Here is an 11,989-nt window from a genome sequence, read left to right as displayed (position 1 = left end):
TTCGTGCAATTTTTCTATGTATAAGTTCCCGCTCATGACATTTCTTTCTTTCATATATATTCATTCTTGGGCGGGAATGGTCTTATAAAAACAATAAATGTGTTTGCCATAAGATATTTGTAATAAGAAAATTAATAGTGACTGAGTCGGCCAACTGCGGTAAAAGAAGTTATAAATAGCTCGCCGCTATGGTAATAAAAGTGATGACGTCACAATAAAGTTAAAAACAACTTCAATATATAAGGCCAATTAGCACGAAGAAAAAGCAACGGCCTCTGTGGTGTAGTGGTTAGCATACTGGACCGGCAATCCAGAGACCCGTGGTTCGAGTCCCGGCTGCGGCGTGCCGACTTTTCGTGCGATTTTTCTATGTATAATTTCTCGCTCATGACTATCTTTCTTTTATATATATATATATATATATATATATATATATATATATATGTTATGATAACATTATATATATATATATATATATATATATATATATATATATATATATTGTTTGGTTTTATTAACCTGTCAATTACATACTGATTACACGGTCGATGAACACAGTATATTAATCTTCGGTAGATTTTCGGTAAGTTCCGTGAGATGTACGCTGTACGATGAAATTTAATTTAATTTGTATCTATAAACTAAGTGCACTCAGCGTTATAGCGCAAAAGGGTAAAGCACCAGTTTATAATCTAACTGCCACACGTGCTTTTAAGTTCGAGACCGCGTTGGTCCATGTTTTTTTTCTTATTAATACTTTCAACATTATTGAAGCTATATATGATTATTTTATATTGTTTGTTTTGTTTTATTATGTTTTACTTAATTTTGTTATGTCTATACTCATTTAAATAACATGTTTAAGAATTCATGTTAAAAAATTAAAACGGATTAAAATCAATAAATGTATTTTCAATGCCGTAAAACACACTACAAATATGTTCCTTTACAATATACTGCAAAAATAAAGAAAGAGTATTAGTGGCAACAGTAAGGATCGAACCACAGACCTCTCAATTATCAGGCATTCTCTTTACCGACTGTGCTATCGTGAATTAACAAAAACCTTCACATTAAGCTGGTGTGACTTTCAATCCATGACTTATATACTCCACATTAATTCTCGTAAACTACACGGACCAAACCGAAGTGGGATCGAATATTTAAATGAGTCTTGTAATGTATTCATAATTGACAGGTCAATAAAATCAGACTATATATATGTATAATGTTATCGCAAGGTATAAAAACATGTAAATTCTATCATGTAAATTTTCGGGTATTGTTAAGAACTATATATTTTATTTACAGGCTGTGGAAAAAAACATTAGTAAAAGATGTTTTAGTCAGTCAAACAACTAGAATTCAGCATACAATTTAAAGAATCGTATGATTGTACAGAAGATGAGAAGTAATGAACAGTGAAAATCGAAGATGTGTATGGCCTAAAGAAGAATTTATTCAAGGCATACCAACATATTTAAATTATGACGAATTCTTCAATCCCAGGGTCAACAACATGGTGGTATTAAATGATGGATAAACGACTTCTTTACTGAAGGATCTCATCACAGGGGTATATTTGTGTTGTGTCTCAACCAGAATCAATATGGCAACAATGATCCAACACAATGAAGGAACTGTCATTATTAAGTCCTGTTTAGTAATCCTGTGGATCAGCAAGTAATGTTGACACTGGCTCCTCAGATGTACCCTGGCAATACCGAAAACATCCTGAAAGCATTCACAAAAGCCACTAGGAAGCCCTATGGACTTGAAACACTTTACGTTGGAAAATGATTAAGATATGGCATAGATTGGCCAGACACAAAGATTTTAACCAATCAAAAGCCAGAACGCTGGGAACGCTCTATAAAAGACCATAATAAAATAAGCACTGATCATTTTGTCAGTCGGAGTTCAATCTGTAAACAGCGACGAAAAATCAGAGAAATAAAGAACTATGGGAGGTTAATCGCAAGCTTGTGACGATTGTGATCTGTTATTTGATAAAGTTCAAGCTTTACGACCAAAACATTAACAATAGAAAGAAAAAGAAGATGATTCAAAAGCGATGATAAAGGAATGTACAAGCCAATACAAAGAAAACATCTTCTTTGAAATATACCATTCTTTTCTGGAATTGTACTGGTTTCTTTTGATGACAAATGCTACCATCATGACATAATCGAGCAAATAAATGACTTACGCAGTAAAGGACTCTTGAAAGAGTCTTAAAGAAAAATAAAAAATCTTTTGGTGACCTATTTAAGACAGAAGAATCTGACGATGAAATCGAAGAAGACTAAAAACAGTTTTCAAAGAAAAAAACAATCATTTGATATATGTGCTTTAAACTGTAAAGACATGGCTCTTTGTGTGAACTATTTAAAGAAAATATATTTTGATCTAGCACATCCGCCAAGTTTTGCAGGGCACCAGAAATTGTAGAAGTGTTGAAGGATGAAGGCAAATATAGCACAGAAAGTTTCTACTCAATCAAGAAGCATATAACTTTCATAAACAAGTGTAAGAAGACGTTTTCAAAGGAACCATATAGTGTCAGTGCGGGAAAATATTATTTGTGGATGGCAGACTTGATCAATATGATTATTTGCTAAATGGAACAAAGGTTTCAAGTACATTTTTTGGTAACAGACACATTATCTAGGTAAGTTTGGTTGAGACCACTCAAACAGAAAACTGGATAAGATTTACTGAAGGCATCACGTTTGAATCTGGCCGGATACCTCGCCGACTGATAAGTGACAAAGGTATTCAATAAATATTTAGACATGTTCACGACTATAAAAAAAAATTCTCTTTTAACTTTTTTATTCATTTTAAAAGTTTAAATGTCAACTGTAATGACTGTGAAGTGTTTTCTCCATTTAAATACTTTTGTTTTTTATTATCTTTTTACATAGTGTTTTTCAGGTCAGGAGTTTCGAGCAAATACGGTACAAAAACTAATGAAGAACTAATAAAAAACATGACGTGATATATTGGACAACACTAAATGAGACAACCCGAGAAAGCTTTCTATTTTTATATCAATATTTAAGTTTCTTCATAATATAATGTAGAGTGACTTTTTAAGTTGAATGTATTTGAATGATTATAAAATTGTATTCTGATGTATGAAAATTTATTTTCTTGCATTTTGTAGGGTCGTTTAAAAAAAATAAAAACGAGAATTAATGCACTAACGTGACATACAATGACAATTACATGTATTTACTGATGGCATCGTTAACAGATTATAATAAAAACGTTTCTCGGACAAATGGAATGAGACCCATTCATGTTAAGGAAACCAACCAGGAGGAAGTCCGATTATCCACGAACTTAAAACACACACAAAAACAAAAGGAAAAGTGAACATTAAAAATTTTGAACACCCTTCAAATTTAAGATGGTAATTTTGTACGGGTCAGTCATTTACACACTGTGTTTACACGGGTGTATGATCAGACGTACACTGGAGAAGTGTTTGGAATTCACAAACGGTATCATAGAGGGATATTACCGATTCACCATCTTCAAGATTAGCAACAAGGAGAAATCAAAGGAACATTTTATGAGAGTGAGCTTCGGACAATAAATTATGATCCTGATCAAACATTCGGAATTAGATAAAGTTTTAAAAATAAAAGGCAAAGGAATAAACAAGCAGTATCTTATAAAATGGAATTATTATCAAAAGAAATGTAATCAATGGATAAATCCATCTTCTTTAAAATCATTATGATTTAGCATGTATTACGGAAACAGTCATTCTCATTATATGTATATAAATCTTTTTGTAAATAAAAGCTAAGTTTCAGAAACATCATCTTTTGTTTTAAATCAATTCAACACACATGACACAGAATCATGTATAGGAGTAGATAACTATGCCCAAGGTAAAATTTATCGTCTGCTATTCATTCACTTGCTATCAATAATTCACACCCTTTCATACATGTATTACGCGTTACGCATGAGCGCTTTAAAAAAAGACTCATTTCCACCCCATCCAAGAGTACGGATTGTATTGAATATATAGGAAAAGTTCAAGGTCGTCTATACAAGCCCGCCTGACTACTATAACCCAAGGCTCATGTCTGTGAAGTTTGGTGAATGTGCAGTCATTGGTTTCAGAGGAGATGTTCTTTTAAGAAAGTGTTGACGATTGACACCGCACGGCGTACGACGGACGGAAGGAGAAGGCACGTTGTGTTCAGGTGAGCTAAAATAGCCGTATATGCGTTAGTCGCGCCGTAGAACTATGTTGATCAAAACATCAAAATCAGTCGTTAATAGCACATAAAATGTAAATTATTGAATACATGTATATTTTTTTTTTCTTTTCTTAAAATCGTACATTTTTCTCAAGTTTGATTTTCATAAAATATTTTTGCTCATTTGAAGGCATCCACCTTTAAATCTTTATTATTGAATATGTAATTTGGTTTTATTAGATGAATAGAACAAATCGGGTAATATTTAATAGTTCAGTCCTTAAAAATATTAATTTGTTTTATAAGACATTGTGATAAATATTGATTTAAATTATTACGCACTTATATTGGCTTTTATTGAATTTGAATAGCCTTACTTTTGGTGATTTTGATATAAAAAAGGAAATGTTTTGAGTTACAGTCAAAGGATTTGGTGTGGTGTTAGAGTAGGTCATGACTAGTCATTGACCACAATTGGCCACTATTAGTTTGTCTGAGAAGTTAATAAAGAATTAAAAGGTAAACATACCTATGATTTGATTGACTAGTAATGATCTTAAGCAATTTTGAGCTCTGTTAGTAAAAGATTCCATGGTCACCGTGGCCTTAACCAACAATGTCTAATCGGTTTGTTCAAATGCCTTGGGCCCTTTTTTTCTCAGTAAAACCCAAAATTTGGGAAAAAACTCAATTTTAATTTAAAAGCCCCCCCCTTAAGTTCTTGCAAGAAGTAATGGGTTTGTCGGCAAATTTAAATTTAAACAAAAAATAAAAAAAACAAAAACCTATGAGTCCCGATCCATATGCAGGGGGAGGACCATCCCCTAGTAATCTTCCCTTTCCCAAATTTTGTAAAACTTTTAAGCTTTTGTTGAACTTTACCTTTAAACCCCCCTAATCCCAGCTCAACGGGAAGGGGTTTGAATAATTATCAAAATTTTGTACCTACCCAAAAATTAAAAAAAAATTTGAAATAAATTTAAAGGGTGTATTAGCAAAAGTGCAAAAAAATTCTTTTTTTTGAAAAAAGCGACCCTTTCCCCAAATGATCAATTTCAATCCCAAAACTATCAAAGGAATTCCTTTAAAAATGCAAAAAAAAATTTTATTATTAGTTATTATATAACAGCTTGGGAAGATGTGTAAAAATCTCAAATGAAATTGACCCAAAACCCCTTTTAATTTTTAGGACCAACCATGGTATCTACCTTGAAATATGGAATATATCTCTAAATAAATGAGGTTGCTAGGAGTAACGTCAATTAGATATAACTCTACTTCAAGTTCAAACAGATAAAAAAGGACTACTTGGGAAAAGGGATGGGTGTCACAGTTATTTAACTTGCCAAGATAAATTTATCGTATTAACACCTGATCTCGAACCTTTCATAAAAAAGTTGTTTACTTTGCTACGTATTTGCGTATGACGTCATCAACTCGTGTGCACAAATGTTTTTTTAACAACAGACGCAGGAAAAAAACAGGTAAAAACAGGTATTTAGGATGAATATTTTGTTATTGTGAATGTTTTTAAGTAAATCCCTATTACCTTTTTAAGCCCTGTCAGTACAATCCATCAAATATTGTTTAAAAGTATGTTTTAACAAAAAAAAGCACATAGCAGGTACCCCTTCCTGTCGGCTGCATATAAAGTCACGTGACAGCTAATTATAACCTCACATTTAGCTGTGGTACAGTTCAGTTCATATTTTGTAGTTTGCCCATTTCACAGACTAAAAAGAAAATTGCTTCATGGTAAGTTTTTATTTTTCCTTTCATTTTTCAGCTTCATCCAGCAAAAGGTATCTGAGAAATGGTCACTCGTCACCAACTGCTCTCCAGAATGCTTACAAATTAGTGAAAGAGACTGGGATGCCTGTAAAACCTGCAGCAAGGCAGTACGGGGTGCCACATTCAACCCTCAGAGATCATGTGAAAGGTAGAATTGACCCAGAGACATTGAAGCCAGGTCCTGTCCCATTGTTTAGCCAAAAAGTAGGAGTGAACTTTGTTGATCACATTAAAGCAATGGCAGCCCTAGGGTATGGTTACACTATAACTGAGGTGATATCAATGGCTAGTAATTATGCTGTTTGTTTAGGCAAATGGACACCAGACAAGCCCCTTAGTACAAAATGGTTTAATGGTTTCAAGGATAGATGGCCTGATTTACGTGCTGTAAGGCCTAGAGCACTATCAAATTACAGGGCTGAATCTACCTCACAGGCTGTTGTTGATGAATATTTCATAAATTTGAAGGCTGTTATTGAAGATAATGATCTTATTGACAAGTCCGAGTGCATTTACAATATAGATCAAAAGGGTATTCAAACAGAACACACTCCTCCCTAAATTGTATCTGGAAACTCAAGAACACCTGCAATAACCTTTTCTCGTTCTGCAGTCACTACTATTATTGGATGTGGAAATGCTCTGGGCACACAAGTTTCACCTTTTTTTGTCTTTAAAGGTAAACGTCTCAATAAAGACATTTTGAATGGCTCAACACCTGGTTCTGCTGCTAGTATGTCTCACAGTAGTTGGTCCAATTCTAATGTTTTGCTACACTATATGGAAAACACTTCATTAAGTATGTACAGAGAGGTGACAAACAACAACCAATGTTAGTAATTTTGGATGGACATAAAACCCATATAAATGTTCCTGTACTGGATTGGGCTAAGAAAAATAATGTAATTATGTTCATCTTGCCAGCTCATACAAGCCATGTCCTAGAGCCACTTGATGTTGACTGTTTTGGGCCCTAACAGAAAATTTACAATGGCAAATGTCACAGGTATTTAGAGAGAATCCCTCTACTAAAATAACTAGGTTTAATGTTGCTGCTCTTGCATCAGAATCATACCATAGTGCATAATCATTCTTCAAGAAAACTGGGATATTTCCATTGGATAGTAATGCCATTAGTAAAGATCATTTGACACCATCAGATCCATACACTACTCATGTAAAAGAAAAATAACAGTAAATGATGAAAATAAATCAAATGCAGATTGATTTTTTCAGTTGGCAGGGGAAGTTATAGAAAAGATAAAAGAGTTCAACCAAAGCAAGAAAAAAACACAATAAATAGCATTGTAGCTGGTAAAGAAATCACAAATCCAGATATAGAGAAAGAAATAAGAGAGAAAGCAAAAAATACTGAAGAGAATTGTAAAGCCAAAGCTATCAGTGAAGTCCCGAAATCTTCAAAAAAGGAAATCAAATGATAACCAACATATTTCAAGTAAAACATTTATTATGAATAATGTAAAATCAAAATAAAAACGAGGTGTCCATCATGAACCAGTCCCTGGACCATTACACATTAACCTGGTTTATGACACTGATTCTACATCAGATGATGAAATAGAGGATGATGAAAAATGCTGTGTTTGCCACCTGTTTCAGCCCAAAGAACTCCAAAACTGTGTGTCTTTAGTATTCACAAAATGGGCTCAGTGTGATTTTGAAGGATGTTGCCATTGGGTTCATTTGAAGTACTGTTTCAATACAACTGTACACATAGATAGACGAAATGACACCTTTATTTGCCAATGTCATGAACAAAACACTGAAGAATAATTATAAAATAAGGAAAAAACTGTTTACTGTTATGTATTAAAGTTATATTTGATATTTTGTCATTTTTGGACCAGATTAACTAAACTGAACTGTAGTTTTTGGGACTATATGGTACAGGTTCGAAATTAGGTCAGGGATGTACTATTCTCCGGTCTCCTATCGGTAAATCCCGGTCTCTCCCGGTCTATTTTGACCGGGATTTACTAGAGACCGGTGAATATTATCACACGTTTATTGAGCAGTCTCTCCAGGTTTTGAAGTAGCTATTTTATTTGAAATCGTAACAAAAAAATAAGTTGTTTTTTCCAAAATGAATGTTTTCAATTAGTTTGGTTACAATAATAAATTAACAGAGATCATCTCTCAAATTTATTTATCTTTTATAGATCTAATTATTATTATACAAAACTTTCAATTGCAAAAATAACAAACGCACTTTTCATTTTATTTATATCTGATAAATCAATAAATACATACATTAATTAAATAAAAATGTACTTTTTATGGTATAGATATGACACTATCAACTTTGAAACATTTTATTTAATTTGTTTTTAGCGTTTAGTAGAGATACAAATTGGATTTTATGAATTATTTAAGTGATTTTTTTTAAAGTAAAATAAATGCCTTTTTTTAATGGTGTAAGAATATTGAATATAATATATTGAAAGATTGATCATAATTTACCGACTTTTTCCAGTTAATCGTCGGTCAATATCACAATTGAATTTTTAAAATTTATATAATAAAAAATAATAAACGTAATAACTCAGTATTAAAATACACATAAAACACGAAAAAAAAAAGAAAACATTTTTCATAAAAGATGAAGAAAAAGACAAATTAAAACAGATATTACAATTACTGTATGATAAAATAATTATGCTCAACATGATCAACATGGTAATTTAATCAGTGTCATATTTTTACTAAGTATGAACAGATATCTTAAGATATTTAATGATGGGGAACTTCGCAAATAGCGATTACATAATATAACATAATACATTATTTAATCATTTTCAAAATATAAAAAAATCGCAATGTGACGTGATAATGTATTATTCATATAAGGAAATATTTTGCAATACAACAACAACAAAAAAAAAACAAACAAGAGCATTAAAATCATACACATTTCAAATTCTTTCACATTTTCATTTAGAAAGATCGATAATTTTTAGAAGACCGGCACTGACCGGGCTAGTAAATATGATAGTATTCGCCGGTCTCTCGAAAATTCCGGTCAAATTCCGGGAGAGACCGGAGACCGGAATCGACCGGACCGGAGAATAGTACATCCCATTAGGTCATCTATATTTAGCCAAACTCCTCACAGCGGTTACGTCACGCTTTGTTACTGTACTGATAAGGGGAAGTAACCGCTGCGAGGAGTTTGATATTTAGCCGCTAAGAATGGTAGTGTTTTTTTCTGGAAGGATTTGGATTAGTTTTAAAAACAAAATATCAGCAAATATATGATAGAAAGTGGAATAAAGGTTAAAAGGTGTGTTTTTAATGTGTTTTTCTAAAAATATTGTTTTATTGAATAAAAATGGCTCATTGAATCGATAGAGGTTCGAGAACTGGTTTTTCCACGCTACGTTGCATTAATAAGTATGTATGTGGAGCATGAAGGCAATAGTTCAGATTAAACTAAAATAAATCTATCTTGCCATGATAGTTGAACCATACCGTATTTCTAAATGTTAAAAAATGGAAACCACAGTTATTTCACCTTCTTAGGTCATGAGTGACATGTACATTTTGAAGCAGTTTGAGTACATGTAGGTAGAATAAAAGATATATCAAACTTGCTTGAGAAGGTTAACTATATAAGGTCCAATGTGTTAAGTGCTAACAAGAGGAATAACTAGGGGAGTAAATGTCACAGTTATGCAATTTGCCAATATCTTGTCTTTAAAGTCATTGCTACATGTGAAATTTGGGTCAGTTGATCTTGCCTGTACAGCTTAACCATACCTGATTTTAAGTGCTAAAAGAGGGGGGAAATGGTAAATGGGATATCAAGGACGCTAACGTGGCACAATGAAGACTCAATGATAACCGCCATATGAACACGTCTGCGGATGTTTTAAATTTTTACCTTCTCATGTTAAATGTTGAATTCTGCATTTGCAGTAGTTCTGGCTTCCATAACTTTATATGTCACTTTTATTTTGACGTTGTGCGACAGTTAAGTTATTAGTTTTGGCTTCCATAACTTTATATGTCACTTTTATTTTTACGTTGTGCGACAGTAAAATTATGGGTCAACCCTATTTGCAAAGGCTACCAGAATTTGGCAGTTCGAGTGCCGTACATAAAACCTGTTAAAATCACCCTTATTAATCAAATTTGGGTAAAAATAAAAATACCATTTCATAAACAAATCAATTTTGAATCAATTCATGTTTTGTTTTTAAATGAAACTTCAATTACATTGTGTACCCAACCATTTGTTAGGGAAATATGTAGAAAATGTTTATCAATATGGAGTCTGCTTTCAAATGAAATCTCGCGGGACTTCAAGTTTTGGGAATTCTAGCATCTATTTTTAGTAACGGACTATACACTATTTTAAGTAAGTGTACGATTTTAAATAGAAACAAACAAATAATTCATGAATCATCACTCAAAACAATATAAATCCAAAATGTATTTTAATAAATGTGTTTAATAAATACACCGTTATTCATAATTGCAAAGCCATGATTTCAATTAAAAATAGTATTTGGGTCACCGGTCACCAAATGTCATGCAAAGGTATCCGAACCTAAATTCTCGCTAGTCACGTGATAATTAGGGCAGCAATGGTGGCGAATTTTATTAAATGTGAACCCACTGATAAACTTTGAGGCATTATTTCATCAATCTAACGTTCTTTGTTCAAAAATGTAGACTTAAGTGTCCCAAATATATCTAACTACCAGTATTAAAATAGCTTTTGTCCAGATCACGCATATTTATTGGGTTACAGCATGACATAAATATGTCACGGTTCTGGTTGACTTTCGATACGGGATTGGCTTCAGCGAACAGGTCTAGCAGTACAATAAAACCTGTTCGCTGAAGTCTCTCTAGCTACATTTGCAGGTACTAGGTGGCGTAGACGATAAATTGTAATTACCACTACCGTGTGTGAACAGGCTCGATCATACAAAATCTGCAACAATTTCAATTCTGCCGTGTTGGGCTTTCTTGAGGTATTCTGTTTTTCTCTATTTTGAATCGATGACAATGTGTATATATTATGAAGCTACGAGGGCATAGAAAGAGACTGAACTATGAAAATGACCCAAATCATTACCTTAACTGTTATGTTTTCTATAACAAGAAGACACGTTTGTGTCAGTCACACAAGAATTGATTCGTCAAATATATATTTCAGGAAGTATCGATAAGAATATTTTATCACCATGTATCAGAAGGCGAAATTCTGATTAGAAAGAAAGTCTGTGCCTTTACTATTTTATGTTCATTTAACTACAATTCAGTGATCCGATTGAATAACACAACACTAATTAAATGAAATGGAAATGTTGTTATGAAAGAAATTTAAGATTAACAATTATTTCATTGTATAATTACGGATGGCGTACTTTTGTCTTTAAAATAAGGAACAGGCCTTCCTGGACATCTACAATACCACGCGCTTTTTGCTGTACCTGTTGTGATTAAATATATTGACATCCATTTGGGCATGAATTTAAAAACGGTATCAGAATACACGTTACTTGGGTATGTGCCAAAAGTTAACAATGTAAGATTAGTTCGAAAATGACATCATGCATTTATGCTTTATATAAAAAGAGTAAACAGTACAATATTTATTAAAACAAATAAGTTTTGAAAAATGGATACTATTTCAAGGTATTATAAGTTTATTTCTTTTTTTCTTTCATCAGCAGCTGGGTTATTGATAATCAAAATTGAAGCCTGTGTTATATGTTTACTTTTGCTTTCAACAGAATAAGTGGGACAAATTTGGGATTAATTCAAAAAGCAACTTCTTTCAGACATTTAAACTCATTTTATACCAAAAAGCCTGATTAAAAATTCGTTAATATAATCTATACATGGACAATGTATTTGATTTCTGTTCATTGAATTTAAACAATGATGTTTCTCGTCTATCGGCTCTATGTAATACATTATGATTTCTGTCAAATCCAGATTTA

General features: G+C 32.5%; 1 non-coding gene across 1 annotated transcript; it reads left to right on the top strand.

The window, feature by feature from the left end:
• Window positions 1-271: 271 nt before the first annotated feature.
• Trnaa-ggc (transfer RNA alanine (anticodon GGC)) lies at window positions 272-344 on the top strand. Its single transcript has one exon. It is a non-coding gene; the product is annotated as a tRNA-Ala (tRNA).
• The last annotated feature ends 11,645 nt before the right edge of the window (window positions 345-11,989 follow it).

The sequence above is a fragment of the Ruditapes philippinarum genome, unplaced genomic scaffold (assembly GCF_026571515.1).
Source record: "Ruditapes philippinarum isolate M1 unplaced genomic scaffold, ASM2657151v2 ctg1408_1_1_1_1, whole genome shotgun sequence".
In the NCBI taxonomy this organism is placed as follows: domain Eukaryota; kingdom Metazoa; phylum Mollusca; class Bivalvia; order Venerida; family Veneridae; genus Ruditapes; species Ruditapes philippinarum.
This window is presented reverse-complemented; position numbering and strand designations above follow the sequence as displayed.